Source organism: Myotis davidii, unplaced genomic scaffold, assembly GCF_000327345.1.
Source record: "Myotis davidii unplaced genomic scaffold, ASM32734v1 scaffold1015, whole genome shotgun sequence".
Lineage (NCBI taxonomy): Eukaryota > Metazoa > Chordata > Mammalia > Chiroptera > Vespertilionidae > Myotis > Myotis davidii.
The window spans coordinates 4,212-16,423 of record NW_006286319.1 but is presented as its reverse complement, the minus strand read 5'-3'; the positions used below and the strand labels follow the sequence as shown (position 1 = coordinate 16,423).

The 12,212-nt window shown below is 42.9% G+C and overlaps 1 pseudogene; it reads right to left on the bottom strand.

Annotated features, from left to right (window-relative positions):
- Positions 1 to 10,188: 10,188 nt before the first annotated feature.
- Positions 10,189 to 10,628, bottom strand: LOC102753101 (annotated as a pseudogene).
- Between the last annotated feature and the right edge of the window lie 1,584 nt (positions 10,629 to 12,212).

Sequence of the window (12,212 nt, the reverse complement as noted above, 5' to 3'; positions counted from 1 at the left end):
AGCTATTTGGCGGGACAGCCATTCTAAAACCTGTTTCAGGACTTACACACCTTTGTCCAAGACATTCTCAAGTTGGTGTGTTTTCATTGCCTTTTCCATCATTGGAAAACAAGTTTGGGGTCTTAATTAATAAGATAAATAAACTCTAGCTTTTGGAAATTGCCCATTATCAAAGGGAACATGATTTTCAATTGAAAAAAAGAATTCCTATAATGTACTATTCCTTGTATACAAAGATACATATATACCTTTGTATAAGCTATGCCTATGTATACTTACATATAGCAGTGTATTATACACAAACACAGAGTTCAACTCCTAACACTGATATCCTCGACTGAACACTTCTGTGTGAAGTCACATTGGAGTTAAGCGTCAAGTGGAAATTGTTCATATTAATGAACCAAGGAATTCAGTTATACTAAATTATTTGAAAACAAGCATAAGCTTATTGCATAAAGATTGAATTTGTAAATATTTAGTGGTTTGGGGAGGGAATAATTCACACATTAGAACACAACAGATGAGCAACTAATATCTGCTAAGTTAAGGTGAGACTAATGGTGGGGATAAGTCCAAGTGCCTGTTTTTCCTGCTGTTCTTTTTAAGGGTTTAGAAAAACAGTGTAGAGAGTGCCAGCCCTAAGTTTTATTTTTCTGGAATACTAATATATGTTAGCCTTTTTACATAGTAGGTTGTGCGTTGTGCTGGAGATTAAACGAAGAGTTACGTAATTTAAAATATGTCTAAAAAGGGAAATAAACTAAAACAATTTCAAACAGAGTTCCACCAATCTAAGAAAGGTGGAAGTGTTAGGTAAGATTAATATAGAGCAGAACATGTGTCTTGGGGATACCACACACAGCAAAATTTTAGGAATTACCAAATGCATTAATGAATATTCTCTTGAGAAATTTCTAATACCTGAGAGATTGTTTTCTTCCTTTCTGTGAAGAGATGGGCTGTGTCTAACTTGTTGATAGTGGAAGGTGGTTCATAGTTCAGGCTGGATTCTCACCTGTGGTAATTTGAAATACTTTTTTATTTGTTCAGTCAGTGATGACTAACAGGGGTCAATGGATCAAGAAGTGTTTTTTCTGAGACCATAGGTAAACCTAGTTTGTATCAAAGATAAACGTTGGGGGGAAATGGAGAAGGAAAACAAGAGAAAAAAAATCAGGATGGGCTTCTTAGCTTTGCTGCAGAGAGTGTGTGAGAGAGCAGTAATGGAATCTGGCTACAGATCTGGTAGAGGACTGTGTGAAAAGCAGCCCAAACACGCAGGCCACTGAGTGCTAAGGGCAGGGATCACAGTCAGGGCTGGACAGGCTTGGGTGGACCAGGACTCTGCTTTCTCCCTGCAGGCAAAGCCAGATCAGAGGGAAAGAAACACTTCAGTTTTGGTGATTTCCTTTCCCCCCTCCATGGGTTTGCATAGTGTTGTCTCAATGGAAAAAGGAGCCATAGAAACAAATAAAATGTTCTAATCCATTTCCAAATTCTAAGGCATTAATTCCACAATAAATTTTTCCCAGTTTTGTTGAGATATAATTGACATACAGTACTGTATAAGTTTGAGGTGTACAGCATGATAATTTCACTTGCATATATTGTGAAATGACTGATAAAATAAGTTTAGTTAACATCCATCAGTTACAAACAAAAAAAGAAAAAAGTGTTTTTTTTTCCTTGCAATAAGAACTCTTAGGATTTACTTTCTTTTTTAAAAATATATTTTATTGATTTTTTTTACAGAGAGGAAGGGAGAGGGATAGAGAGTTAGATGAGAGAGAAACATCAGTCAGCTGCCTCCTGCACACCCCCCAACTGGGGATGTGCCCGCAACCAAGGTACATGCCCTTGACCGGAATCGAACCTTGGGACCCTTGAGCCCGCAGGCTGTCGCTCTTTCCACTGAGCCAAACCGGTCAGGGCAGGATTTACTTTCCTAACAACTCTCATATTATACCACAGAGGGGTGTCTACTGTAGTCACAATGTTGTATGTTATATTTCCAGGACCTATTTATCTTATAACTGGATCTAAGTACCTTTTGACTACCTTCCTCCAATTCCCCTCCCTCAATCCCCCATTCTAGTAACCACAGATCTGATCTTTTTCTATGAGTGGTTTTTTTTTAGATTTTTAAAATATTCCACACATACATGAGGTCGCATAGCATTTGTCCAAAGCAATTTTAATGGAGCCCCCTCCCCCATCTATTTTGCAAATAGAGTATGACTTTTTTACGAAACCAGCATTGGAAATAAGGAAGTACTATTAGCCTGATTTGTGTTTTGGTTATGTTTATGCAGAACTGATCATGGGTACACTTGGATCCCCACAAAATGATCTTGAATCTAGTGTCGTTTAGACAACATATTCATACAGCAGAAAGACCTAAATTCTAAGATTGAAGAGGGAAAATGTGGTCTCAAGCAGCGAGAGAAAGCCCTTTGTGTCTCTTAAAATTCAGTTAGGAAACTTCCAAAAGAACTTAAAAACGATGTAAACCCCAATAACTAGGACACTGAGAATATAGTAGAGTCTAACTGACATATTTGTTTGTCTACAAGAGTAGTTGGCAAATATTTAGGGAGGAGTAATTTTGTGACCCCCTCACCCAAATGGTTTTGTCTACTTTTCTAAAATACCTATTCCACCTTCTTGCCTCAAGGATAAGGGAATCCCCTTGTTGAGTAGCAGGGCTTGAGGGCCCCACCATGCGGTACAGCAGCAGCTCTGGTGCAGAGTCCTGGAACTGTAGCCAGAGCAGAGTGCACTGACCTGGTCCTGAGCCCAGGAACGTTTGTAGGGTGGGGCAGGGTGGAGTGAGCAGAATTGACAACTATGACAGTGGTTTGGCTCCTTCCCTCCAGAACCTTGGCTGGGCAAAGATTTTTAGAGTTTTAAGAAATTTAGCTGAGTCTGTCTAGATATTTATTACCTCAAAATTCTAAAATATTAAGGCCTCTTCCAGGGTTTCAGCTTTTCTCGAATCCCAGCAAGACAAGCCACAAATTCTCTGGGGCCCCCATAACCCAGCCTCCCTCACAATACCATCTTTTTAACTATTAAGAGGTTTCAGATGATAAATGACCCTTTAGGCATCCTCGAAGGAAAGCTTTTGGCTAAAAAGCCAGTGTGCACCTATAGACTCTTTTGTGCAAAGAAGATAGATAGGCCTTTTCAAAACAGGGACTGTTCCCCTCAGCAGGATTGTAAAAGGCACCCACTTTTTACTGTGGTCTACTTCCCCACAGAAAACAGACATAGAAGGCATAGCAATAACAGTAGGCACAGAGAACAATTCCTCAGTTCCATCTGCATGTAAGAGTGGGAACAGCCCTAACCAGTTTGGCTCAGTGGATAGAGCATCAGCCTGTGGACTCAAGGGTCCCAGGTTTGATTCTGGCCAAGGGCATGTACCTTGGATGTGGGCACAGTAGGGGATGTGCAGGAGGCAGCTGATCGATGTTTCTCTCTCATTGATGTTTCTGACTATCACTCTCCCTTCCTCTCTGTAAAAAATCAATAAAACATTTTTTAAAAAAGAGTAGGGACAATAAAAGTAAATGTGGGAGGAGAGAAAAAACAATAGGCCACACCATATCCCAGCACATAGGTACTGCTCACTGTGCGCGAGCTAAAAATTCCCTTGGTGGGCACTCTACTAAGATGCTTGAGCAAGAAGGAAATAGCTTCCTCTGATACAGTTTAAAATCTTAAGGGCATATATCATTGCTTACTGTGTGTTGTGGGTGGGGTTTTTTTCAGATATGACATTAAATGCTCAATGTACTAAACTAATCCCTTTTTCTCTCTGTTTGAAGATTTGGTTTAAGAATAGACGGAGACGACAGAGGGCATATATGTTGAGAAACATGCGCCCCGTGGCCCCGGGCAACCCCGTCGGCATGAATGTGGGTGTGCCCCACAATATCATCTTTAATCCGCAGCCTGCTTTGATGTATCTGCCACACGTTTGGATGTGGTATCCGCAACCAGTTTGGATAAGGTATCAGCCACTGCCGCTAGGGCTGCTGATGCCATCCATGGTATCTTTTCCGACTGTGTTCATGCCTGCTCCTCAGCCCTGGTTTTATCCACCTTTGCCTCACCAATGTGGCTGGGCCTGGTTTTTTTCTGTGTTTTATCTGTGAACTGTGCTTTAAAGCTCCCATTTTCTAAAGAATGGAGAAATAGTTATTCAAGTCATTTGCCTGTGGTTTTTTTCTGTGTTTTATCCATGAATGGTGCTTTAATGGCTCCTATTTTCTAAGAATGGAGAAATGCTTATTCAAGTCTTTTGCCTGTTTTATCTGTGAATGGTGCTTCAATAGCTCCCATTTCCTAAGGAATGGTTCCTAAGGAATATTTAAGCCAAATTCAAATTCTGCATACCTCACCATCAATAACAGTTCACCAAATATCTGCTTTATGTAGTAAATAGAAGTGCAAAGTTACTGGCCTACTGTTTCAGGGCATATTCTTTGTAGTTTGAATAAAGTTGTGAATTCTCTATATATTTGTTTTGTGTGTCACATGGGGTTGGTGAATATGATGGAAATCGCTGAAAAACTGCCATTCAAATGGACCAGATCTACCCTGTCCCTCAACACCTTAGTACCTCCAGCCCTCTCCCCCGACTCTTACCCTAACACCCTGTCCACTGGGAACATATAGATATACAAAACACGGTGGGGAAAGTCCCTAAGGAGAGAACAGTAAGTTTCAAAGCAGGCCTGAGCCCTTTTCAGGGTAACAGCTCAGGCACAACACAGGACTCTAAGGGAAACCTCCTAAGAGACCACTCACAGGCCTTTTATGGAGAAGTGGGAGCCAGGAATTCATCCGGTCCTTTCAATGTTCCCTTGACTTCTTCCCTTTTGTGGAGGAGACAGGGGGATAGAAACCATTCTAGAGGGAGGATCCTTCCCCTTCAAAGGTAACACAAGAAGAGATTCTGTCTAGGCCAGCATGAGGCCCTGCTCCCTTCCTCTTCCCTACCACCAGGCCTGGACTGTTATTGATCCTTCCCAGCTCAGAGCTGACAACCATGCCTTCAATTGCATTTTGTCACCTTTAACATCCTTGAGAGAACCCCACTTCAAGCTAAGTCAGCACTATAAGGAACCTCTTGATTTAGTGCTGACTGAAGAAAGGAGGAGTGGGTCCCTGAGCAATGATTCAGAATAATCACTGCATTTAAAACAAACAGGCAGACCTTGGCTTTGCTCATGTTACCCTTTTCACATGGACAGGCCAGGATAGAACACACATGCTCACGTACACCCGTGAGCGCGCGCGCACACACACACGTGCATATATAATATACATGGTAAGCCAGAGCCCCTGAAGTGACAGTGCTCTCAGACCCACTAAGCACTAGGCTGGGGTCTAGGCTTGCACTCGGGCAGGGACTGGTGACTACAGATCTAGAGTCCTTGACCTTTCTCAAGGGGTGCATTGGGTTTCCGGCAGAGGGCGTCAGGCCCAGGACACTGTGCACACCCCGCCCCAAGATCCGCCTCCTGGCTTCCGGGGAGCAGAGCCTGCTCTGCCTTCCGGGTCCTCGCAGAAACCCAGGGCAATAAGCCCCTGGTTTATCATTTCAGCTTAATTCCTAGCCCCTGGCCTGCAGGGCCCAATGTTGGTTCCTGAGACAGTCCCCCATCTTTTCCTCGTGGGCTCCTGTGGTTCTGTGAGGTAACACACGCCAGACTCTCCCTCCCCAGACACCCCACTCCCCCATCGGATTCCTTAATGGAACACAACACTGTGCTAAAGTTGGGATAATTGGAGACGCAAATTAGAACCCCAATTCCACACACCAACACCCACGAAAGTACCTATTTTTGGCCAAACCCCGGCCTTTTTCAGGCGTAAGCAAGTCCCACCCACTGAGACTGCAGAAGGGCAGGGGGTGTTGGGGCTGAAGCTGAGAGGAGGGTAACAAAGCCAGTAGCAAGCGTCTAAAGCAGCGGTTCTCAACCTGTGGGTCGCGACCCCTTTGGGGATTGAACGACCCTTTCACAGGGGTCGCCTAAGACCATCGGAAAACACATATATAATTACATATTGTTTTGTGATTAATCACTATGCTTTAATTATGTTCACTTTGTAACAATGAAATTGGAGGTCACCACAACATGAGGAACTGTATTAAAGGGTCGCGGCATTAGGAAGGTTGAGAACCACTGAAAGGGAAGCACATAGGCACTGAACTTGCCCCAGACCAGGTATAACCTGTACCAGGCACCTAAAAGAGAACCAGACTCAGCCTGTGCAAGCAGCCTGGGACCCCGACTCCCCCATCTCCCATCACTACCAGCACCAGCAGCAGCAGCAGCAGCAGCAGCAGCAGCAGCAGCAGCACTGTGCTAGGGGGCGCTGGACCTCGGCTGCATCCCAGCCATGGAGCCTCCGCGCACGGTCAGCTATTGTGACGTGGGCTTGGGCAGCCAAGGCGGAATTGTGGAGGAAGTGGACAGGAGGCCCGAATCCCTGCAGGGTGCGGGGCCAGGAGGCGACGAGAAAGGCCACGCTGACGAAGGAGAGCCGGGCCTCATGGATGACATGGACCACGAAGCCCACGGGAGCCACGAAGGCGGCGGTGGTGACCAGGAGGCCGGGCAGCAGCTGGCGGAGAAGGCCCTCGTGGCAGCCGCCGCTGCGTCGCAGCACTACCACGCCCAGCCACGAAGCGAAAGCAGTGAGCTCACGCCGGTCCAAGTGGGGCAGCTGGAAAGCATGTACGAACACACTCAGGACCCGGACTGGTTCACGGGGTAAGTGGCCGCTCCAAGAGCTGCCCCGGTCTCCCGCGCGCGGCTTACTCCTGGCGCTTGTCCCTGCCCTGCGCCTTCTCCCCCCTCTCTAAGCCAAAAGCCACCTGTGCTCCAGGGTTGGAGGGGAATGCCGTCTGAACGCCAGTGCAGAGTAAACAACTTTGTATTTCCCAGGCCTGGCAACCACCTTTCTATTTTCAGTTTCCATTTGATTACTCCAGGTGCTTCCAAGAACTGGAATCATATAGTAGTTTTATTTTTGTGATTGGAATATTTCACTGAGTATCATGTCCTCAAGTTTCTTCCATGCTGTAGTATGTGATAGCATTTCCTTCCTTTTTCATGGCTGAATAATATTCCATTATTTGGAAATACCACATTCTGTTTATCTACTCATTTATTATGGGCACTTGGGTTGCTTCTGTCTTTGGGTGATTGTGAATAATACTGCCATGAATGTGGGTGTGCAAAATCACTAGGGAGTCACTGTTTTCAAGTATTCTGTGTAGACCTAGAAGTGGAATTGCTGTATCATATGGTAATCCTGTTTTAATTCTTTTTGAGCAACTGCTCTACTGGTTTCCATAGTAGCTGCACCATTTTACGTTTCCCCTAGCAGTCCCAAGGATGGCAATTTCTCCACGTTCTTCCCAACACTTGTTATTTTCTGCCTTTTGATATTAGTTCTGTAAATGGATGTGAAGTGACATCTTATCGTTTTGATTAGCATTTCCCTATTGATATGTGATGTTGAGCATCTTTTGTTGCCCCTTCTCAAGTCCTTTGCTCATTTAAAGTTTTTATAAGAACAATTTATTGTTCCTAATTTTTATTATGGTAAAACCCAGAAAACATAAAATTTACTGGCTTAACCAGTGGTATTAAGTATTCTTCTTGCTGTGCAACCATCGCCACTATCCATCTACATGGCTCTTCCTTCTGCAAAACTGTAATTATATTGTGTTATGTGCACAGGAGTACCTCATACAAGTGGAATCAGGCAGCACCATTTCACATTCCCAGTGGCAGTGCACAAACGTCCAATTTCACCATGTCCTTCCCAATACTCATGTTCTGATTTATTTACTATTGGGTGTGGTGCTGCCAGTGTGGTTGCGATTTGCATTTATTTTTATGATTAATTAGTGATGTGGAGCACCTTTTCGTGTGCTTAGTATCCATTGGTATATCACTTTTGGAGAAATGTGTATTCAAGTCGATTGCCCATTTTTTCATCTGGGTGTTTTCTCAATGTTGAGTTGTAGGGTTCTTGACATATTCTGCCTATAAACTCCGTATTACACATATGACTTGCAAATATTTTCTCCCATCCCGTGCATTGCCTTTTCACTCCACTGGCTGTGTCCTTTGGACGCACAGAAGTTTTTAATTTTAATGTGATCCAATTTATGTATTTTTTCTTGCATTGCCTTGCTGGTGGCCTGTTTTTGTAAATTGTATTTTAGAATCAGGGCAAGGAGAATGAGATTCTGTTAAGCAACTGCAATACTGGATCCTTTTATTTCAAGTTTTTATTATTGGTTCATCATAACCTTTTGCATTACTTTTTGTATTTTTCTACCACACACGAATTTTTTTTTAGAGAACTTCAATTTATTGCAAATATCTTTGACACTCTCCTTTTGGGAGAAAATGGCCAATATAAAGTAAACAGTGTCATATTAATGAGTTACTGCAAAACAAATATTTTTAAGGGTCGGAATGGATTCTGCTTGTTACCATTTCTACTCTCACAAACCTACAATCCTTCTGTACCCAGAGTGTCTAAGAGAGGGAGAACTAACTGTTTTGCTAACATTTGTAGGAGTTCTGCAGTTTATAAGAGGTGGCTTTCCAAAAGATATCAATCCATGACCTCATTTACCCTTCAAAACAATTCCATGAGGTAGGAATTATCATTCTCATTTTCAGAAGAAAAAAAATTGAAGATCAGAGTATTCCAGAGATTTCCCAGATTCTACATGTAATAAACCCTGGAGTTTTAATTCAGGTTTTCTTATTTTCTTTTTATATAGCTTCTTATTCATGGAAAATTCTAAACATGTACAAGAGTACAAAGGATGCCCTAACCGGTTTGGCTCAGTGGATGGAGCCTCAGCCTGTTGACTGAAGGGTTCCAGGTTCAATTCCAGTCAAGGGCATGTACCTTGGTTGCTGACACATACCCAATAGGGAGTGTGCAGGAGGCAGCTGATTGATGTTTCTCTCTCATCGATGTTTATGACTCTCTATCCCTCTCACTTTCCCTCTGTAAGAAAATCAATAAAAATATGTATTTAAAAAAAGAGTACAAAGATAGTATCATAAATATCTTATACTTAAACCTAGCTTCAAGAGTTATCAACATATCGTCAATTTTATTTCCTATATACCCCCATACATACCCTCCCTACCTTGGATTACTTTAAAGCAAATCCTAGACATCATATTTCATTCATAAATTCTTCAATGTGTATATCTAAGAGATGAAGACTTTTTCTCTGTATTCACAATATCATTATCACACCCAAGAAAGATAGACAGTAGTAAATTCCAAAATGTTACCTAACATCCATTTGGTATTCAGTTTCTTCAACTAGTTCATAAATGTGTGGTCTCTTTCCATTGCTTGCTTTGAATTGGGACCCAAAGAAGGTCCAGGTGTAACATCGAATTGATTATCTTACATGTCTTGACCTATAGCAATTTCTTTCTCTTAAAGATCACTAAAATTTGTAGCCTGAATACAGAGTTATGGATGCGACCTTAAATTTTGAGGGGCAACCATCTATATAGGAAACCTGGTGGGGAGAATGACAGAAAAGTTTACTTGTGGAGATTCTTGAGAGGAGAATACAAACTTAAAACAAGCATAAAATGTATATCCATATATTTCATTTTAGTCACAACTCCAATACTAAACATCTGTGTTTTTCTCCCTCAGAAGGGTCATTTGGAGATGCATCGGTGTGACTGAAGCTGGACTTGAGGTCAGTAAACCTGAGAAAAGCCTTTGTGGGGGAGCCATCCTAAAACCTGTTTCAGGACCTGGACACCTTTGTGGCAGATAATCTCACGTGGTGGTGTTGTCTGTTTTATGTTGGCAAATAAGTTTAGCCCTCGGGAATCTTTGTGGAGGGAAATGGGATATGTAAACTCCAGCTTACGGTTATTTCCCATTACGAGTGAGAAAACAATTTCTTTTCTTTTAATTCAAAATGTATTTATCTAATATATTCATCACAGGGGCTCAACCAGAGACTTAATTTAAAAAACAGACACAAAACAAATGTGACACCACAGCTGCAGATAGAGTCCAATACAGAAATCAAGGCAAGGACAGAGGATCCCAGGAAAGGGTAAAAGGCAGCAGGAGAGACAGGCTGGGCAGCCCAGCTCAGGGCTCTTGGCTGGAGACCTGCTTGGCGTTGTTTTCCTGTAGGTACTTCTTGAAGGCTGTGGGTTTTGCCAGAGCTCTGCAGTAAGTGTGTTCAATGCACTATCGATGCTGTGTTCTCTAGCAGGCTCTGGGTGGAGAGCAGGATGGTCCTGGCGTCATACAGGGCAGACCACTTGTCCTTGAGGATGTCCAGGCAGATGTTACCCTGGGTGTCTACGTTGGGATGGTACAAGGCGAAAGGAATTTCACCATGGGTGTGTTGTTCGGGTAGCCACTGGGGAACTCTAGGGAGAGTTTATACCTCAAGTCTTTGTATACTGTGCCAGCTGCTCCATGGATGGTCCCCACCCATTTGAAAAGGTTGATTCAGGGAAGGCAGAAATTCCTTTGTCGCCAGATGTCATGAGGGTCATCAGCTCCTGCTGTAACCGCTTGCCCACCGGCCTGGGCGGTGCCCCCTCTGGATTCAGCTCCTTTACCAGCTGTGGTGACTCTGGGGCAGCTGGGTTGTGGTTTTGGGAGGCCATCGGGGTAGCGCTGGCAGAGACGTGAACTCAGAAAACACGAATGTAACATCCAAGAACACAGTTTCTTAAAGGAAAACTAGAGAATGAACTGTTTTGCCCAGTCTGGGTAAAAGATTAAATATATATTGTTTACAAACATATAGTTCATTATGTCTATAACCATGTACATATATGGTTACTGTGGAGAGAGGAAATTTATCCCCTTCCCTTCTTAGTTCTTCTGGTTAGTCTAAGAAGTGCAGTGAGGCAAGGCACATTAACAAGAGAAAATAAAGAATTTATGGTGTTCTCACAGAAAAGGGACTTAAGGAAATGTCCCAAGCAGGTGGCTTATATACTTTGTAGACAAAGAAACAATATATTTGTGAGGAATGGATAAAACAAAGAGACTAAGGCGTTGGTGCTTAATCAGTGAACAATCTAAGCAGAGTTTGATTTAGGGAATAAATTAGTAAAGAATTAATGAGACTTATTTGTATAGGCCTCTGGGTCCTGAATTCCCTATCGTTGGCGATGAGGATGTGTAACTCCCGGTGCAGAGAGAAGAAATTCCGAGTGTGCTTCTCAAGCGTTTTCTCAAGTAACTTTTATTAAAAACAACCAGTATGCCACATGGGCATATTTTGGGGCGGCCTGCCTGGAGCCCCATCAGTACTTTCAATACAGTGCAACTCCTAGCACAGGTATCCTTTAAGGACCACTTCAATGAGGAGTCATGTGGGGGTTCAGCCTGAATTTGGAAGAATTCAGATTAATACACAGAGGAGCAGCTTATAAGAGGGTCAAATGGCACAAGCTTAAGCTCTTAGCTAAATCAAGACATTTATAAATATTGGGATGATGGAGTAACTTATCCAGAGAACATTCTATATCGGCGATGTTCAACCTGTGTGCCACAACAGATTTTAAAACATGCAGCATCTGACTGTTTAGTCCAGGACACTGACCTGTTTTCACTTACATTGTCATATACAAAACTGACACACTTGCTGCAGAGCTCTGGCAAAACCCACAGCCTTCAAGAAGTACCTACAGGAAAACAACGCCAAGCAGGTCTCCAGCCAAGAGCCCTGAGCTGGGCTGCCCAGCCTGTCTCTCCTGCTGCCTTTTACCCTTTCCTGGGACCCTCTGTCCTTGCCTTGATTTCTGTATTGGACTCTATCTGCAGCTGTGGTGTCACATTTGTTTTGTGCCTGTTTTTTAAATTAAGTCTCTGGTTGAGCCGCTGTGATGGATGTATTAAATATTGTATTTAATGGCCAATACAATAGCTGGACAGTGTGAATGAATAAAAATTTAACCTATTTTTGTCCGATTGGCAAAACACAATATGTTTTGTGGTGTTCCACAGAACTTAAGTATTTACTTTGTGCACCATGAGATAAAATGTTTGAAAATCACAACTTTATATGAACCACTTATGTTTAATTAAGCTGAGACTGGTAGGGGAAGATAGCTTTCCCGAGTCTCTTCATTTTGTTTTTACATCCTGTG